Genomic DNA, 18,272 nt, shown 5'->3' with positions numbered 1-18,272 from the left:
AAATATGTGCTCTTCCTCACCACCACCCGCTGGCCACTTCTATGGCATCATCTGGACATATGGACATAGCCAATCCTGCAGCTCAGGTGTCAGCAGATGTCTCCCAAGGGTGGTCAAGGTGACCATAGCACCAAGGAAAACATTGATGGGCTATCACTAAGGATGAAACTTAAATTTTCAAGAAAAAGTAAAAATCTTGGAAGATCTGCCTCAAAACTTGCTAGCCTCTGAAAGTTAAAAACCCTATGCTGGCCTGAGCAGATACAAAGTGGGTTTCAACACTGTTTGGTGAAATGTCTTGACATTTGGAAGCTCCACAAGCCTCTTGGGCAAATGTTTTCAAAATCACCGAGGCAGGATGCTCCAAGGCCTCAGCCAGGTTCAAGATCACATGTGTATAGAAGGTCCTTCCAGTCCCCAAATGCAACAGTGGGCCTGGGTGTAACCAACAAGCTTCAGAGCCCAGACTACGGTGACCTGATCAACTGAGTCTCAGTAGCAACTCAACTGAGTACCTGCAATTATCTGGAAAGTCAGCTTAGGTGGCCCCATCTTCTTTGACTGAAGAGCCCAAGTGAGAGCAGATCATCTTCATGAGCCTCTGCCCTCTACTCTGTCACAGTTGGAGTGTGGGATGTCAGATGTGGTGAAGACCAAGGCACACGCCACACTGCCACCTGCAGCTACCTGAGGAGTTCTGGGTAGAGACCTCCACTCAGGCAAAACTGATTTTTTTAAAAGAAATGTCAAGATGAGCCAGGGTAAAGCAGAGTAGGAGTTTATTAAAAATAAAAATAAAGACATTCAAGGAACAACAAACCATACCTGGGATTACAGGTGTGGATTTCTTGAAGAGAATTCACACTTCAACTCTCCTGGTCTTGACTGTGTAGAAGATTCTAGAAGACTTTGAAATTTCATCATTCAGTGGGTTTCTGAATGGGTTTTCTCCTCTTACACAGTGAATGACCACACACAACAACAAATCCTCAACAAAATAAATGGCAAACCTAACTCAACAGCACATCCGTGATGGTTTAAAAGAAAATGGCCCCCAAAGGGAATGGCAGTATTAGGAGGTGTGGCCTTGTTGGAGGAGGTGTGTCACTGTGGGGGGTGGGCTTTGAGGTCTCCTGTGCTCAAACCAGGCCTAGTTCAGTTCACTTCCTGTCGCCTGCAGATCAAGATGTAGGACTCTCAGCTCCTTCTCCAGGATCATGTGTGCCTGGATGCCACCATGTCCTGCCATGGTGATAACCGACTAAACCTCTGAAACTGTAAGCCACCCCAGTAAAATGTTTTGCTTTATATGAGTTTCCATGGTCATTATGTCTCTTTACAGCAATCAAACCCTAAGACAACATCCAAAAACACGTTCACCATGACCAAGTTTGTTTCATTCAAGGAATACAAGGATGGTTCAGCAAATGCAAACCAACAGATGCAACACATCACACGTCACAAATGGACCTTAGGACAGAAATCACAGACAGAAAAAGACCTTTAACAACCAGAATCATTCCATGATAAAATCTCCGAAGAAAGTAAAAATAGAAGGAACATATCCCAAAATAATCAGGGCTAAATACAACAAACTTCTCTCTATCGTTTATAATAAGTGGGAGAAAACTCAAAGTACACCCACCACAATCAGGAACAAGATAAGGGCACTCAGTTTCTCCAATCTTATTCAGTATACTCTTTGAAGTCTTAACTAGAGCAGTAAAATAAAGGGGAGGGAGGAATGAATGAAGGAATGAAGAGGGAGGAGAGAGAGAGAAAGAGAGAGGGGAGAGGACATACAAATAGGGAAAGAAGAAGTCACATAACTCCTATTTGTAGATGACATGATCCTATACACAAGAGACCCCTGGGTGGAGAGATAATGGCTCAGTAACTAAGAGCCATTGCAAAGGATCTGGGTTCAGTTCCCAGCACCCACATGGTGGTTCATAACCATCCATAATTCCCAGTTCCAAGTAATTCAAGGCTTTCTTCTGACCTCCACAGGCACAATGCATGCACATGATGCAAAGACATATATGCAGTAAAATACTAATACACATGAAATGAAGTAAATAAGACTAAAAGATTTTGAGAGAGAGATAGAGACCCTGTAAACTGCCCCCAGGAAGCTCTGAGAGCTGATAAACACCTTCAGCAAAGCAGCAGGATACAAAATCAACACACAAAAATTAGTAACCTTCCTATATGCCAATAATGAACATGCTCAGGGGAGAAATCAGAAAAAGAATCCTTTCACACTAGAGTAAAAACTAGTACCTTGTAATAAACATAACCATGGAGATGAAATACCTTATAATAAAAATATATAATGGTGAAGAACAAAACTGAAGATTATTGGGAGAAGCTGCTCATTCATTTCCCGGCCACACGAATAATCAAACAGAAACTACATTATTTAAATCACTGCTTGGCCAATCACTTGAGTGTATTGCTAGCTAGCTCTTATATCTTTGGTTAACCCATTTTTATTATTTTTATTTTACCACGAGGCTCATGGCCTAACCGGCAAGGTTCCAGCTGGTAACTCCAGCATAAGCATCTGTCCCCGGCGTTGGCTACATGGCTTCTCACTGACTCTGCCTTCTTTCTCCCAGCATTCAGTTTAGTTTTCCCACCTAGCTCTATTCCGCCCTATTTATAGGCCCAAAGCAGCTTCTTTATTTATTAACCAATAAAAACAACACATATACAGAAGGACCTCCCACACCAGAAGATGAACTCCCATGCTCATGGATAGACAAAATTAAAATTAACAGTCTAAGAATGACTGTGTTACCAAAAGCAATCTCCAGATTCAATGCAATCATCATCAAAATCCCAATGACATTCTGCACAGAGGTTAAAAAAAAAAGAAATCTTAAAATTCATATAGTAGCACAAAAGACTCCAAATAGTAAGCAATACTGAGGGCATCACCTTACCAAATCTGAAGCTATCTTAGAACCATAATAAAAACAGCATGATACTGGCACAAAAACAGGCACATAGCCAACGGCATAGAAGACCCAGAAATAAGCCCACACAGTCCCAGCCACTTGGTGTTTGATAAAAGTGATAGGGACCCGAGTTCAGGTCCTTGTGATTGTATAGGAAATACTTTACCGACTAAACCATCTCCAAAGACATACACTAGAGAAAAGCCCACTTCCTCAACAAATGGTGCTGGAGAGATTAAATACCCACACGTACAAGAACAAAACTGGATCCCTGCCTCTCTTCCTGTACAAAAAGCAATTTCAAATGGATCAAAGTCCTCAGCGTACGACATGACACTTTAAAGGTGTTAAGTAAAAACATAAAAAAATAAAATACTTTAAGAAACAGGTACAAGCAAGGACAGTTTGAGAAGCAAAATAGCTCAGGAAATAAAAGCAAGGATTGACAAGTGTGACTGCATAAATTAAAACCTCTGCATAGTGAAGGGAAACAATTGAGAAGAGACAGTCTGGAGAATAGGCAACAAATTCTTTGCTTTCCGTACATCCAACAGAGGATTAATATCCAGAATACATAAAGAATTCACAGAGCAATTAGGGCTGGAGAGATGGTTCAGCCCTTACAAGCACTTGCTGCTCTTCTAAAGGACCTGGGTTCCATCCTCAGCACTCACCTCGTGGCTCACTACCATCTGTACCTCCAGTTCCAGGAGATCCAGTGCCCTCTTCTAGCATCCATAGACACCAGAAACACATAGTGAACATACACGCATGCAGGCAAAACACCTGTACACATAAAATTTAAATTAAAAGTTAAAAGATAAAGCTCAAATGGTCAACAAGCATGTAAAAATGTTCAACCTCTTTAGCCACCAGAGGAATACAATTTAAACAACATTGAGATATTGAGATCCCATTTCTCTCCAATCAGAACTGATGGCATTAAGAAAATAGCCACAAACGCTAGTTTGGGAGTTACACACGGCTCTGGGGATGTAAGTGAGAGCAGCCACTATGGAAATCAATGTGGAGGTCCCTCCAAAATAACCTAAAAATAGGGCTAAAAAGGCTCAGCAGGTTAAAGGTCTTGCTGCCACACCCAATGACCAGAGTCCCATCATTGGGACCCACATTGTGGAAAGATAGAAAATAGCCCTTTGACCTCTACATATGCACTGTGGTACACACACACACGAGGGAAAAGGAAAAGGGAGGAAGGCAAGGATAGGGAAGGGGGAAGGAGGGTAGGTTGATGAGAATCTAACAGGGACTGGGAGATGGCTCACTACATAAAGTTCAGATGCCCAGCACCCACACAAAAAGGTGGGCATGGTGGACAATGTCTGAAACCCCAGTGCTGGAGAGGCAGAGGCAGGAAGATCCTGAGATTTTTCTGGCCATCCACTGAAGAGGAATCAAGGAGTTTCGGGTTCATCTGAGAGACCTTATCTCAAAAACTAGGGTGGAGAGCACAAAGGGAGATATTCAAGATGATCTTTATATCGTATAGCCATGGAAGTAGAAATGAAGACCGATGAGTAAAGGAGACTAGAGAGGGGCGATAAAGGGGGTTGTGGTGAGAGAACAGTCAAGGCATACCATATCCTTTATGTTGTGTCTTTGTGGAACTTGCCAACAGGAACAATGCATATTCACTGATTTAATCTTTCAGCATTCTGAGGCAGAGACAGGTGGATCCCTATGAGCCTGAGACCAGTTCGGCATATAAAGCAAGTTCTAGGCCAGCCATAGCTACATAGTGAGACCTTGTCTTCAAAACTAAATAAATAATTCTTTAAAAAGTAGAGGCACAGGAGAAAGGTCCAAGCCACTAAAAGCTACTACTGCTGTTGCACAAGACCCAGATTTGGTTTCTTGCACCCACCCAGGGGCTCACAACCATCCGTAACTCCAGAGCCAGGGCATCTGACCCCATCTTCCGGACTCTGCTCATGTTGTGCACAGCAGCAGCGAGAGACCTTACTGAAGGCGTAAGTCACAAACAATCCCACACCAGTTTGGAATTATGATTAATAGAATGGTTATTTATTTAAAGGGGAAAATCTTACAGATCATCGTCCCAGACAATAGCCCTCTGCACAATCAGGAAAGGAGCCTAGTCGCAGGAAGTGGAGCTGGAAGCCAGAGAGCAAGCAAGGGCAGTTGCTGCTTTTTTAAAGAAAGAGAGACCACGCCCCAATGGGCTGGTGTCTCAGCAGCTATTGGCTGAAGGAGCGGAAGGAGCTCCAGCAACACCTTACCATCCTCATCACTCTTAGATTTGAAACTTTCAGTGAGGCAGGGGGTGGAGGGGAGGCAGGGTCACTGACAGCATGCTAAACAGACTGTCACTGTCTTCAGTTCTATGTTCTCCATGGACTAGACTTTTAAATTGTCAAGGGAGAAAAAAACACACCTTTGTCCCATTTTGTTGATTTTGTTTTGAATTTTATTTCATCGGATACTAATATCAGAAAGCTTTCTTTCTCACTGACAAGAAACAGGTGTGTGTAAACATGGCTGCCATGTGATGTGATGATTGCTCACACTGGAAGATTAAGCAATTTTGGATTTCCATCCCTGTGGATGTTTTGAAACAGTTACTGCGGCAGAATAAACAATGGCCACCTTCAGACTTGTTCCTCCTCCTGTCCCCCAAGGGGCTCTTTCCCTCTGTGAGGGCACAGGCACATTGACCAGCAGAGAGAAGGAGAGGACAGGAGCGTGGGCTGTGTTGTTAGTGAATAGTGTTTTACTGTGTTTCACTTCTCCTTGTGATCGTCTCCTTTGAAATACTGATGGAGAAGCTGCAGAGATGACTCAGCAGTGAAAACCCTTGCTGCTCTCGCAAAGAACATGAGATCAGTTTCTAGTACTACGTCAGATGGCTTACAAGTTCCTATAACTCAATCTCCAGAGGATATGACACCCCCTTCTGGCCTCTGCTGGCACTGCACACACATGGGCATATACACAGAGACAGACACACACACACACATAAATGAAAACTAAAAGTACATCTTTAAAATTAAAAAGTAAAAAACACTGCTAGAGCCACAGCAATTTCAGCACTCAGCTTCAGGTCCACCTGGTTCTAACCTGCTTCCATTTATGACGATGGTAGATACCCTGGGGCAACTTCAGCTCTCTCCATGTGCCCTATTTTCTATTCCTGCCTGGATTTTTCCTGTCAGTTGTGAGCTGAGCTGTCTTTCTTCTGTTTTTTTTTCCATTTTGAAAGTTATATATCGAATTTCTAATAGTTACCCTAATTCTTAAAAATAGGTTACCTAAATTTTTAAAATAGTACATTGCTCATTATAAAAATCTTAAGGTAATATGGGAGAAAATAAAGAATTAAACTAAAGTCTTACTGAGCAAAAACAAAGAAAAAAATAATCCAATATTTGCTCACATCTGTTGAGCACTATTCCAGATGCCTCCTAAGAAGAGAAAAAAATAAATAAATGCAACTCTTTTTTTGTTTGTTTTTGTTTTTTGAGACAGGGTTTCTCTATGTAGCTTTGGAGCCTGTCCTAGAACTCACTCTGTACACCAGGCTAACCTTGAACTCACAGAGATCCTCCTACCTCTGCCTCCCAAGTGCTAGGATTAAAGGTGTGTGCCACAAACACCTGGCCATAAATGCAACTTATATTCTGCATTATCACGGACTTTGGGTGGAGTCCAATTGGTAGACTGCTTATGTAGCATGATAATGCACTCCTGTGATCCCAGCACTCAAGTGGTAGAGACAGGAAGGTCAGAAGTTCAAAGTCATCTTCAACTATATGATGAGTTCAAGGCCAACATGGGCACATGTGACTGTTTCCAACAATGAATTAAAAAAACAGTTGCATCGTGCATTATGTAAGTTACCTTTAAGAATTGTATAGGTGTTGGGAGGTTGGCTCAGTATTTAAGAGAACATACAATTTTTGAGGAAGACCAACTTCGGTTCCCAGCGTTAGGTGGCTGACAATCACCTATGACTCTAGCTCCAGGGAAATCTGGTATCACTGGTCTACATGGGCACAGGGACACAAGTGCACATATCTACATAATGCATACACATACACACAAAAAAATCTAAAAATGGAGTTTTATATATTTTACTTGAAATTAACATCCTTCTTTTTTAATTTTCTTGATTTACATATTTTATTTCATATATTTACGAGTGTTTTCCCAGCATACACACACACACACACACACACATCACAAGCATATCTGGCACTTGTAGAGGTCATAAGAGGGCATTGGATCCTCTAGAACACCACACACACACATGCACACACATACACACACACAAACATGCATGCACACACAAACACCAGCCCTCTCTCTCTCTCTCTTTCCACATAAACACACACACACACACATGCACACACACATGCACGCACGCGCACACACACACACCACACCAGCCCTCTCTTTCTCTCTCTCTCTCTCTCTCTCTCTCTCTCTCTCTCTCTTTCTCTCCACACAAACACAGAGCAGCTCTCTAAAAGTTCCAGCAGAGCCTCAGGAGTTAGTTCAGTCAGTTAAGTGTTTGAGGACCTGAATTTGATCCCTAACCCACATTTTAAAAATGCCTGCCATATTGGCTCCTAGTTTGTAATCTCAGTACTAGGGCAGTGGATCCCTGGGGTTAGTGCAGCCACAAGTTCCTGGTCAGTCACAGACTCTGTCTAGAACAATAGGTGGGCGGTACCTGAGGAACAACACCAGAGATTGCCCTCTGGTCCCTGCACATATGCAAGATATGTGCTTCCCACATGAACATATAAACACAACACCATCACTGCCACCCAGTAATTTAGAACGGGGAATTAAAAATTTAAAAAGACTCAAAGATTAAAGCATTCTCAATTGGACCTTTACCTCTGAACGAGATAGTTACTCAGCAACTCTGAACTATGTGACAATCGGCACTACCCCTCCACACCTGGGACTGTGTGGTGACCACTCCTGAGTACCCAGACTCTTTTGTTCATTTCATTCTATAGAAACTGATCCAGTAAACACCTCAACATGCTAGACCGCTATCCCTCCCTCACCCCAGCTCCAGCTGTCCCAGCGACCACTGAGATGCTGCTGCCCTGAAGCCAGTGTTGGTTATCATCCATCTTCAAGCTAAAGCTCTGTCCCTGTTGAACCAACTCCATATACTCTAGCCTGAGAGGTCCCCATCCCACTTTCTGTCCCTACGTTTGAGGACACTAGGGACTCTCAGACTCAGAGCCATGGTGTACATATTCCACTTGGCACATCTCCAAGGTGCATCCATTTTGCAGGGTGCGTCAGACTCCCTTCCCTTCTGAGCCGTGTGATGCCATTATACAGTAGCTGTCATTTGCTCCACTGGCTCAGTGGGCTGCGAATTCTGCTGCTATGATTGCGAATGCACAGACTGTCTACGTCTCTGCTCTCAATTATTTTGAGGATAGCGGGAACCCAGAAATGCTTGCTAGTGATCCTGATGAGGTTAGTGAGTGCCATGCAATTCTTCCACAACAGCTGTGCACTGTGTGTTTGGTGACACGCACAGGGGCCACCATCATCTCCTCCCCACCATGAGACCTGTTCTGGCTTTTATTTCCATTTCCCTTGTGATTAATAATGTTGAGCAGCCTCTGTGTTATTGGACACTTGTTTATCTCCTCCAAGGAAATGCTTGGTCAGCTCCTTTGCCTATATGTTAATTGTGTGGGTTTTTCTGTTGTTGGGTTGTAGTATTTTGTATATTTAGAACATTAATCTCCCAACCGCTATCTCACAGCATATACATTACCCTTCTCACTCTTTTAATAGTGTTTCTTGATGCATAGAAGTTTTTTGTTTGTTTGTTTCAACGACATCCAATTTGCCTGCTTTTCCTTTTTTTTTTTTTTTTTTTTTTTTTTTTTTTGCCTTTTGTGCCCTATCTAGGAACTCATTATCCAAATAAACCACACGGCTTTCAACCTCTGTTTTCTTCCTAGAGTCTTCGTTCTCATGTTTGGTCTTTGATTCATTTTGGTTAATTTTACAAATGGCTGTAGGTGAAAGCTGGGCTTCATTCTTTTCTATGCAGACAGTTATGTCCCCCGTGGACTCTTCAACAGACTGTCCTTCCGTCACTCCGTGGTCTACACCACTCTGCCCAAAGCCATTTGATCATGTATGTGATGCTGTCTTCTGGGACATTCTGCTCTACTCCGTTGGTGGCTGTCTCTTTGTTTAGCTTGTGTTAGCTTTCTGTTATTGTCGCAACAAACCCGAGATAGGATTTGTTTTGATTAACAGTTTGAGGGTTCAGTCCATGCTTCATGGGCACCATTGCTCTTGAACCTGTGATAAAAAAAAAAAAAAAAAAAAAAACAACCATCGTGACTGGAACCTGTGAGGAAGGAAGCTCCTTGTGGCATCTGAGAAGCAAGGCAGGATCAAGAGGGGCCAAGGACGCCTTCAAGGGGCCCGATGACCTCCCTACAGGTGCCAACGTGTACGTCAACCAACTCTCTTTTTTACTGGGTGTTTCAGCTCTTCAGAGTTCCGTGAGATTCTAAATTTTTAGAATGGGTTTTTTTTTTCTTTTTTCTAGTTAGGCTAGGCTTTTGTTTTGTTCGCTTTTGTTTTTTGGTTTGCTGGTTGGTTTGGATTGGGGTTTTTGTTTTTCAGTAAAAAATAATCCATTGAGATTTTAAGAGAAAAGATACAGAATCTGCAGACAGTCTTGGATAATACTGATGTCTTAATTAACTGAACCCATTATAGTTAAGATGTCAATAAGGATGGGATATCTTTCTGTTTAGTTATTTTTAAAAGGGCTTTGTATTTCTCACTGTACAATTATTTCATTCCTTTGGTGTAGTTAAAAATCTAAGAATTTTGTTTTTATCATGTCACTACAAATTTCTTATTGTCTGTCAGTGTATAGGAAGTAGCTGGTTTTGTGTGCTGACTTTGTATTGTGCAATTGTGCTGTATTCACTTATTAGATCTAACAGATTTTTGTAGAGTTTTAGGGATTTTTCTACATATTTCGTGACCTCAAGGGGAAACTGTCCATCTCCTGCCACCGAGTATGTTTGCTGTAGGCTTTTCATATATGGCTCTCATTGTGCTAAGGTAGTTTCATTCTGCGCCTAGTTTGTGGCGTTTTTGTTGTCGTTTTTTAATCACCTTTTGTATTTTATCAAAGACTTCTCCTTTGATATCGTCTGGCTTCCTTCCTTCACTCTGTTAATAGGGTCTATCACATTGACCAAAGTTCATTTGTCAGCCCATCCTTTCATTCAGTCATAAATCTCACTAGGTCCTAATGTCTAGAATTCATTGAACACACTGCTAGATTTTCTGCGTGAGCCTCCTATTTATATTTTTTAAAAAAAAAACTCTCCTATATTCTACTTATGCATTTGACCATTCGGAAATATGAATAATTGCAAGTGGAATTTTATTTTGCAGCTTCTGTATATCAGAAAGAGCTATCTCAGGGACCTTGAACTTGCAGCCATGTGGGGCCTATGGAGACATTGGGGTGGGTTCTATGCAGAGAAACATGACAGTGAAGCCATTGTGTGCTAGTCAGGAAAGTTCAGTATGACAACAGGCAAGCGGGTCCCCAAAGCTACTTTCTATTATACTTGGACACATCATAGCATCTCCTAGAGTATCCTATAGCACAGAGATGTCTAGGGTTCAGTAAAGGGGCCTCATAAATATTGGGAGAACCACCTCCATCCTGGCCCTTGAACTCTGTATAGTCTCCTAGATTCTTTGCCTCTCTGTCTGGACAGAAGAGATCTCAGCACAGCTTTAGAGCCTTGTAGAAGATGGAGGAATCACAGACAGAAGGAACCAGGTTCTCCATTTATGACGGGCAGAATAATCAGGTCCTGCGCTGTGCTGTGCTCGACAGCTTGAACACCTGAGATCTGGGGTGAGAGGAGGTCTCTAGTATGATCACTGGAGTCACTGAGCAATGCATTCAGAGTCATCTATCTCCAGAACCTGATGCACACTCCTTCAGAACTCTTCTGTCTGTTTGAAGAAGCCTCCGTTTAGGATGTGTTCCTCTCAGAGCCATCAGGCTGAGCAACTGTCCCCTCCTGGACCCTATTACACACCACTCAGCACTGCAGGCCTCGTCTTGCATGACTAGGATCACACATCTTCTTACCTGTTCTCTCCATCAGACTGAACCCCATGGGAGCAGGGAGAAGCCGTCTCCTTCCCATTTGGTTCCCTGTTCCCATGAGGGCTGAAATCTCAGGTGCCAACTCTTCTAAATCAAGAGCTCAATGGGGATACTGGTCAGTGAATTCTATCTTCAAAGACCAACTCATCTCAGTGTTGCCATCATGAACACACACAAAAACAATATTGTAAGACTGTCACCTTTTTTTTTCAAAAAGTGGATGGTTTTGCACACTGTCTATGCACCTGAGTGACAATCTCGGGGCAGAGAGATGAGAAGTATCAGCCCTGAGAGTCAGGCTGGGAAATGAGAGAGCAGAAGTCAGTCCAGGTGCCAGGGCAGCAACTCCGCAGAGAAAACCTTGCTGTGTCCAGTGGTACAGGCAGGAGGTGAAGCAGAACCCCAGGCAGCTCTGAAAGAGGTGGGCTTTTCTAATGACCCCACGAACACATACTCTCTACCCAAATGTGACACTGAGCTCTGCTGAACACCTCCAGGAACGCATGAGCCCCTTAGTCAAGGTGCACACGAGTCATCTAAAACCCTCAGTCAATCTAAGCAAAGTGAATTGCTGACTTTGGGCCAGGCATAGGGAAGTTTAGACATTCCTGAAGCCTCCAGACGTCGAAAGAGGAATCTACCTGGAGTAGAGGTAACCAACCAGGCAGGGTGAGTGGACACACTTGTCAGGAAAAAAATGAACACTGAGACCTACCTGAGGAGAGGGCATCAGGAGGGAAGAAACCTCGTATCTAGGGAGTGATGCTGGGCACTCATTTCAAAATTTGTGGGTCCCATCCTTCTACAAGCCTGGTGCCCCTCTCCTGCCTACTGTGATTTGTGGGCCCCATCCCTCTACAGGCCTGGTGCCCCCCTCCTGCCTGCTGTGGATGAATGTGGGGATGCACACCTGCTGGGACAAGGACCTGCAGAGAAAGACCAGCAGCTGCTTCTTCAGAGACGCCTCTTCACCATGGGCAGCTGTACTGTAGACGAGGGTCTGGTGTGGGAAGGAGCTGGCAGAGCTGGCTAAGGAGAAGCAATGACTTCACTCCATCTCAGAAGCGCCTCTCACAACTGATATCCTTACTGTCAGGGCAATGTAAAGAATCTATGGGTCCCCTCGCACACCTTGCTCTGACTTCCAACACCCACACAGTCTTTCCTGCATGGTGATTCCCAAAGTCCCAGCTGTGGAACCTCAGGTGCACAGGCTCATTTGCAGTCCTCAGAAGCTGCAACCACATTTGAGAAACGTAGCTCATTGCTGAGAGAGGTCTGCCCTCTGCTGGTCTGCGTTCATTTCAGGCAAAAGAAAACCAAGCTTCTTTTTCCCTGTGGTGACCTCGGCGTGATCCCTAAGGCCTGGCAGACACAGTTTCTTGAAGGATGGACATCCACACGACACTCAGACCTAAGCAAGAATGGACAGATGGGTGTGAGAGCAGAGGAGTGGTTTCTGAGGACCCTTTCACCACCATGATTCCAGAGACACCACCAAGATCTGGTGCTGCATCCCTGGCCCTCCTTGGAGAGAATCCCCTTCCTACTACCAGGTGTGAAAATGTGACTCTCGATCTTTGCCCACCCCCAACCCAGCCCACCCACTGTGTGACTTTATTGCAAAATACATACAAGTTCAACCAATGCAATACATGAAGACAGGCTCACTGCCTGCGACAGGGCAGGCCTTCCGAGGCCAGATGTAGGTGAAGAGTGTTCAACCTTGAGGTTCTCAAGGGCGGGAGAAAGAGCCAGAGATAGTCCCTGTAAGAATCAAGTGACCACCTGGAATGGGAGGAGGGGAAGGAGTGGGAACTTGGATTGGTATGTATAAAGATAGCTTGTTCTCTTTTTAGAAAAAGAAAAGGGAAAGGAAAGAAAGAATGGGGACAATAAATATCAATTAAATAAATAATAGTATCATTTTAAAATAAAAATCAAGTGACCAGTTCTGGAATCAGAAAGTGAATCTACCTACTGCAGTAAGGTGTGCTGTCCGTGGTGCTGACAGCGCACCATGGTCACACCTAAGCACACCATGGTGCTGCTCAGGTGTGACTAGGTACTTGCCCAACACTGTGGTGCAATATTGGTCTTGGATGTGGAGGACATGGCCAGGTTGAAAGCAGAGGGTTCTGCAAAGGCCAAGGTGGATGGACAGGGTTTACGGTACCATCCATCACACAAACCTCAGACTCCTGACCATTCTGAGGTCCAAAGGCCAAAGGGTCAGAGGAGTTCAGGGGCCCCACCCTGTCTGGTATCTGATGGTCTCTAGAATATCACCACTAAGTGATCGACACACTTCCTGGTTACTGGTGCTTTCCTGCTTGGGCACCAGGCTCCAGATAGTAGCAACAGGCTGGAGAGAACCTGAGAAGAAGGGCCTATAGTTCTAAAGGATGGGATTCTGGTTCATCAGATAAAGAGTGTGGAAGGATGTGAGGCGAGCATCTCAGAACAGTGGCAGGATAATGCCTAAGGTCAGAATGCTGCAACTGACTGCCATGAAAGAAAGCATTTCCAGGACCCAAGAATTGCTGTAATCAGCAGGCATTCCTGCATTCCTGTGAAAATCTCTCTCTTTCTCTTTCTCTTTCTCTCTCTCTCTCTCTCTCTCTCTCTCTCTCTCTCTCTCACACACACACACACACACACACACACACACACAGGCTGACAGTTATCCATGTCAAGCACATTGAAAATGAAGACCACATCCCTGGGCCAAGGAGCAACCCCGGCCCCTCCTGGGCTGCTACTTCTGCAGCCCCAAGGTCACACATCCTGATCCCAAAGCCAGACCTTGCATCTAGGGGGCTGCTGCTGATTCCGCTGGGAATAGTTCACAGCTGTGTGTCTATATCAGCAAGCAGCTTCTAACAAGCCTGGCTATTCATATCCTCTTCCCAAACAGAGATATAAGGAAGTGTGTTGGCAATTTTGACTTTATTTCATAAAACACAGGATGAGGCCTCGTGGGGGTGGGTTTCTGAATAGACTCAGATTACAGATCTGAAAAGTTGCACTCTCTGCTGTAAGTATCACTTAGAGTAAATGCCTTGTTTTGTCAAAAGATACTGTGTGTTGATAAATCTCTTCACCTCAAACTCCTGGTGGGGACCCCACCTGCAGGAAGCACTTGCCTCTCAGTGGAACATCCTCTGATCCTGAGGTCTGATGTAGGTGGGTCCCCAGCCTTCAGGAAGTAGGCACCAGTCATAACTCTAAGAAGCCAGTGTTGGAGTGCATGGGGTGAGGGTCACGTGTTAGTGGGGGCCTCCCACAGCAAGCTTGCCCTCCTCCTGGGCTCCTGGGAAAAACACAGCAGCAAGTCTCCACCTCTAAAGAGGTACACCCTGCCACTCAGCTTTTCTGCCTCTGTTGAAGCCTCAAGCCAACCTTAAGAGGTTAGGGGAGCTGGGCAGTGGTGGTGCACACCTTTAATCCCAGCACTTGGGAGGCAAAGGTAGGCGGATCTCTGTGAGTTTGAGGCCAGCATAGTCTATGAAGCAAGTTCCAGGACAGCCAGAGCTGTTACACAGAGAAACCCTATATCAAAAAACCAGAAGACGAAGAAGAAGAAGAAGGAGGAGGAGGAGGAGGAGGAGGAGGAGGAGGAGGAGGAGGACACCTCCCTGCTGACTAGTGACCCAAATGTCTGTACCCTCACCAGGAGGCTCCAACCCTCCAGGCTCCTCACTGGGATCCTAGAACCCTGAGATGTACATACACACCCCTCAGCCTTAAAAGACTTCTGAGATACTCAGGACCTATGACTTCTGCCTGAAGCACCTTTTCTCCAACATTGAGAGGTTTTTTTGGTTTTGTGTTAATGACCTCCATGAAGCCTTTGGTCATCCTGATCACTTCAGTCACCCTGCAGGCCCCACCTCACCTGTATCCACCCCAGAATCCATATCTTGCCATCACTCTGTCCAGAGCTAGGGACCCCCTGTAAGCCCTGTGCCCAGCAGTGTCCAGAAAGCTCCATGGAGGACAGCAGCCCAGAGAAGACCTCCTAGAGACAAGGACGGTCAGAGTCAGAGGGGTACCACACCAAAGGTGAACACAGGAGAGGCCATTCACTGCCATTGGGGAGATAGAATCAGTGTTTAAAGTGACCAAGGGACTGTCCCAGGACCATGGGGCCATCAGTATCCAGGTCAGGGTCTGAAAGTACACCCTTTAGCAGATCTGCGAGACCTTGATCAACCCCACCCAGTCCCACTCCAGACTCCACGTCCCCACCACTGCACCCCTGGCTGTATTCTGTATAGTGTTCTGACTATCATTATCACCCACTTTTTAGTCCTAAAACTTGCAGGTGCTGAGGCCTCCCCCCGCCCAGGTCAGAACAGAGCATCCATGCCCCCGATTCATCCTCCTGAGCCTCCCCACCATGAAGCACTGTGAGTTTGACTTCAGCCTAGTATACAAAGCAAGTTCCAGGACAAGCAAGACTACACAGAGCAATCCTGTCTCAGAGGAAAACACACACACACACACAAACACACACACACAAGAAATCATTACCTAATCCAAGGTTGGGAAGACCTATGATTTTTCAGAGTTTTACTTCTTTCAGTCAGATCTTTGATCTTCTGTGATTTAATTTTTCTATGATGTGAGATAAAGATCCAGATTTACTCTTTTGTGTGTGAATATTTATCTGTCTCAATAGTATTTGGTGAAAAGTAATTCCTTTCCCCCAGTAATGGTCTTAGTATTTCTGTCAAAAAGCAACCAATAGTCTGGGGAGATGGCTCCACAGGTAAGAGCTCTTTCTACAAGAGTGTGAGGACCTGAGTTTGGATCCCTGCACCCATGTAAAAAAATCTGTCGTGGCCACCTATACTTGTAACCCCAAAGATGAGTGAAGTGGAGACAGGAGGATTGTTGTGGCTTGCTGGTTACAAGCCTAGAGAATCAGTAAGCTCTGGATTCATGAAAGGTTCTGTCTTAAGGGAATAGGTGGAGAGATGATAGATAGATAGATAGATAGATAGATAGATAGATAGATAGATAGATGATAGATAGATGATAGATAGATAGATAGATAGATGATAGATAGATAGATAGATAGATAGATAGATAGATAGATAGATGATAGATAGATAGATAGTAAATGGCAGATAGATAGATAGATAATAATGATAGATAGATAGTGATAGATAGATAGATAGATAGATAGATAGATAGATAGATAGATAGATGATAGTAAATGGCAGATAGATGATTGATAGATAGATAGATAGATAGATAGATAGATAGATAGATAGATAGATAGATAGTAAATGCAGATAGATAGATAGATGATAGATAGATAGATAGATAGATAGATAGATAGATAGATAGATGAGAGAGAGAGAGAGAGAGAGAGAGAGAGAGAGAGAGAGAGAGATAGCAGGACACCACATGTCATTCCCTGGCCCCTCCTCAAGTGTATATATGGACATGTGCTTCCACACAGTACATTACAAAATAAGGAGGTATGAGCCCTTCGACTCTATTCTTTTCCAAGATTGCTTTGGCTCTCAGTTTGAAGTTCTTATTAATTTTTCATTTTTCTTTTGTGTATGTGTGTGTGTGGTGTACACATGTATGCAAGTTTTCCCATGTGCACAAGTGCACCTGTGCCTATGGGGGTGCAAGTGCAGGGCTGTGTGTTTGTGTGTAGAAGACTGAGATTGATGTCAGGAATCTTTCTTGGCTGCTCTTCCATCTTCTTCACTGAGGCAGTCCTTCAATCAAACCCAGAGCTCACTGATATGGCTGGTCTTCTCAGGCGGCTCCCTCTGAGAGTCCCTTGTCTCCATTTCCCCAAGACAGAACTGCAGGTTGGCAGCCTGCCATGCCCATCTTGCGTTTACATGGATCTCCAGAGTTCAGAATTTCAGTCCTCATTCTTGGATGGCAAGTGATGTAATCGCTGAGCCATCTCTCCAGCTCACGTATTAGTCTTAGAATGGATTTTTCTATGCCAACAAAGCAAAGCTTTGGTTTTGATAGGGAACTGTGCTGACTGCGGAGGCCAACTGGGAGAGTATTAAACAATATTGACAACATTAAAGCCTATGATTCATGACCTTAGAACGTCTTTCCATCTGCTTAGGTGGAGTTTAATTCCTTTCAACATTGTTTTGAAGTTTTCGAGGTATACACTTCACGCTTCTCTTGCTGAGCTTATACCTAATAAATCCCGTCTTTCATTCCTTATCCTGGCAATCTGAGCTCTCTCTTCGTCTAGCTAAAGGCTTGTTGAGTCTATGAGCCTTGTGAAAAACTAATCTCTGACCATCGACTTTTTGTGTTGCTTCCTGTTTTCTTTCCCCCTACCCCATCCTTACTTTTCCTTTCCTTCTGCTTGCTTTGGTTTTAGTCTCTGCTTCCCCTTTCCCCTCTTCAGCTGGAGCACTACCACAGCTGCACGCTGCACATCTGATCATTCTATCTTCATCTGTCTCAGATGCTTTCCTCTTGAAGTCCTCTCCTGAATTCTAGGGGTGTACCATGCGTCGAATCACAAGCTAGACCATGCCACCCTATAAGAGTCCCCACCGCTCTAAGCTTAGCATGCACCTGGAGCATGTTTGTGCCCTGCCCTAAAAATAATCCCAGGAAAGCTGTCACACGGGAGGGTCAGGTGGAGAGTCCCTTCCTGACCAGATGAGGAAAATGAACAACTGGCAGTGTTCCATGTCCCATCTAGAAGCGCTGGTGAAGAGCGGAGTGTGGCTAGCTGGGCGCTCCTGAAGAGCAGAGCACTGGGACAGAGCACCCAAGGGCAGGTCTTGACTAAGCTGGGCCTTGCAAGGCCATAACTCACCTGCACACGCAAGTGGAGACATAAGCCACAGCTCGTTCCCCTCACGCAGACATTAATGAATAAACTAGAGGCACATTTATTAACACGGATGAATCCCCAAATCATCACACTGTACAGAGGGAAGGAAGGTGAGGAAGGAATCAGGCAATGTGATCCCATTTATGCAAATTTTTATAGCACACAAAACAACATTATATATTATTTATGGATCAATCCACACCTCCAAAAGGCATGCAGAAAAGGACACACCACACCTCAGAAGGGCAGTCAGAAGAAAGGGAAGGAGATGGAGAAT

Source organism: Microtus oregoni, unplaced genomic scaffold (assembly GCF_018167655.1).
Source record: "Microtus oregoni isolate MIOR12 unplaced genomic scaffold, Mior012 000022F_ref0000154, whole genome shotgun sequence".
Taxonomy (NCBI): Eukaryota; Metazoa; Chordata; class Mammalia; order Rodentia; family Cricetidae; genus Microtus; species Microtus oregoni.
Note: the sequence above shows the minus strand (reverse complement) of the source record.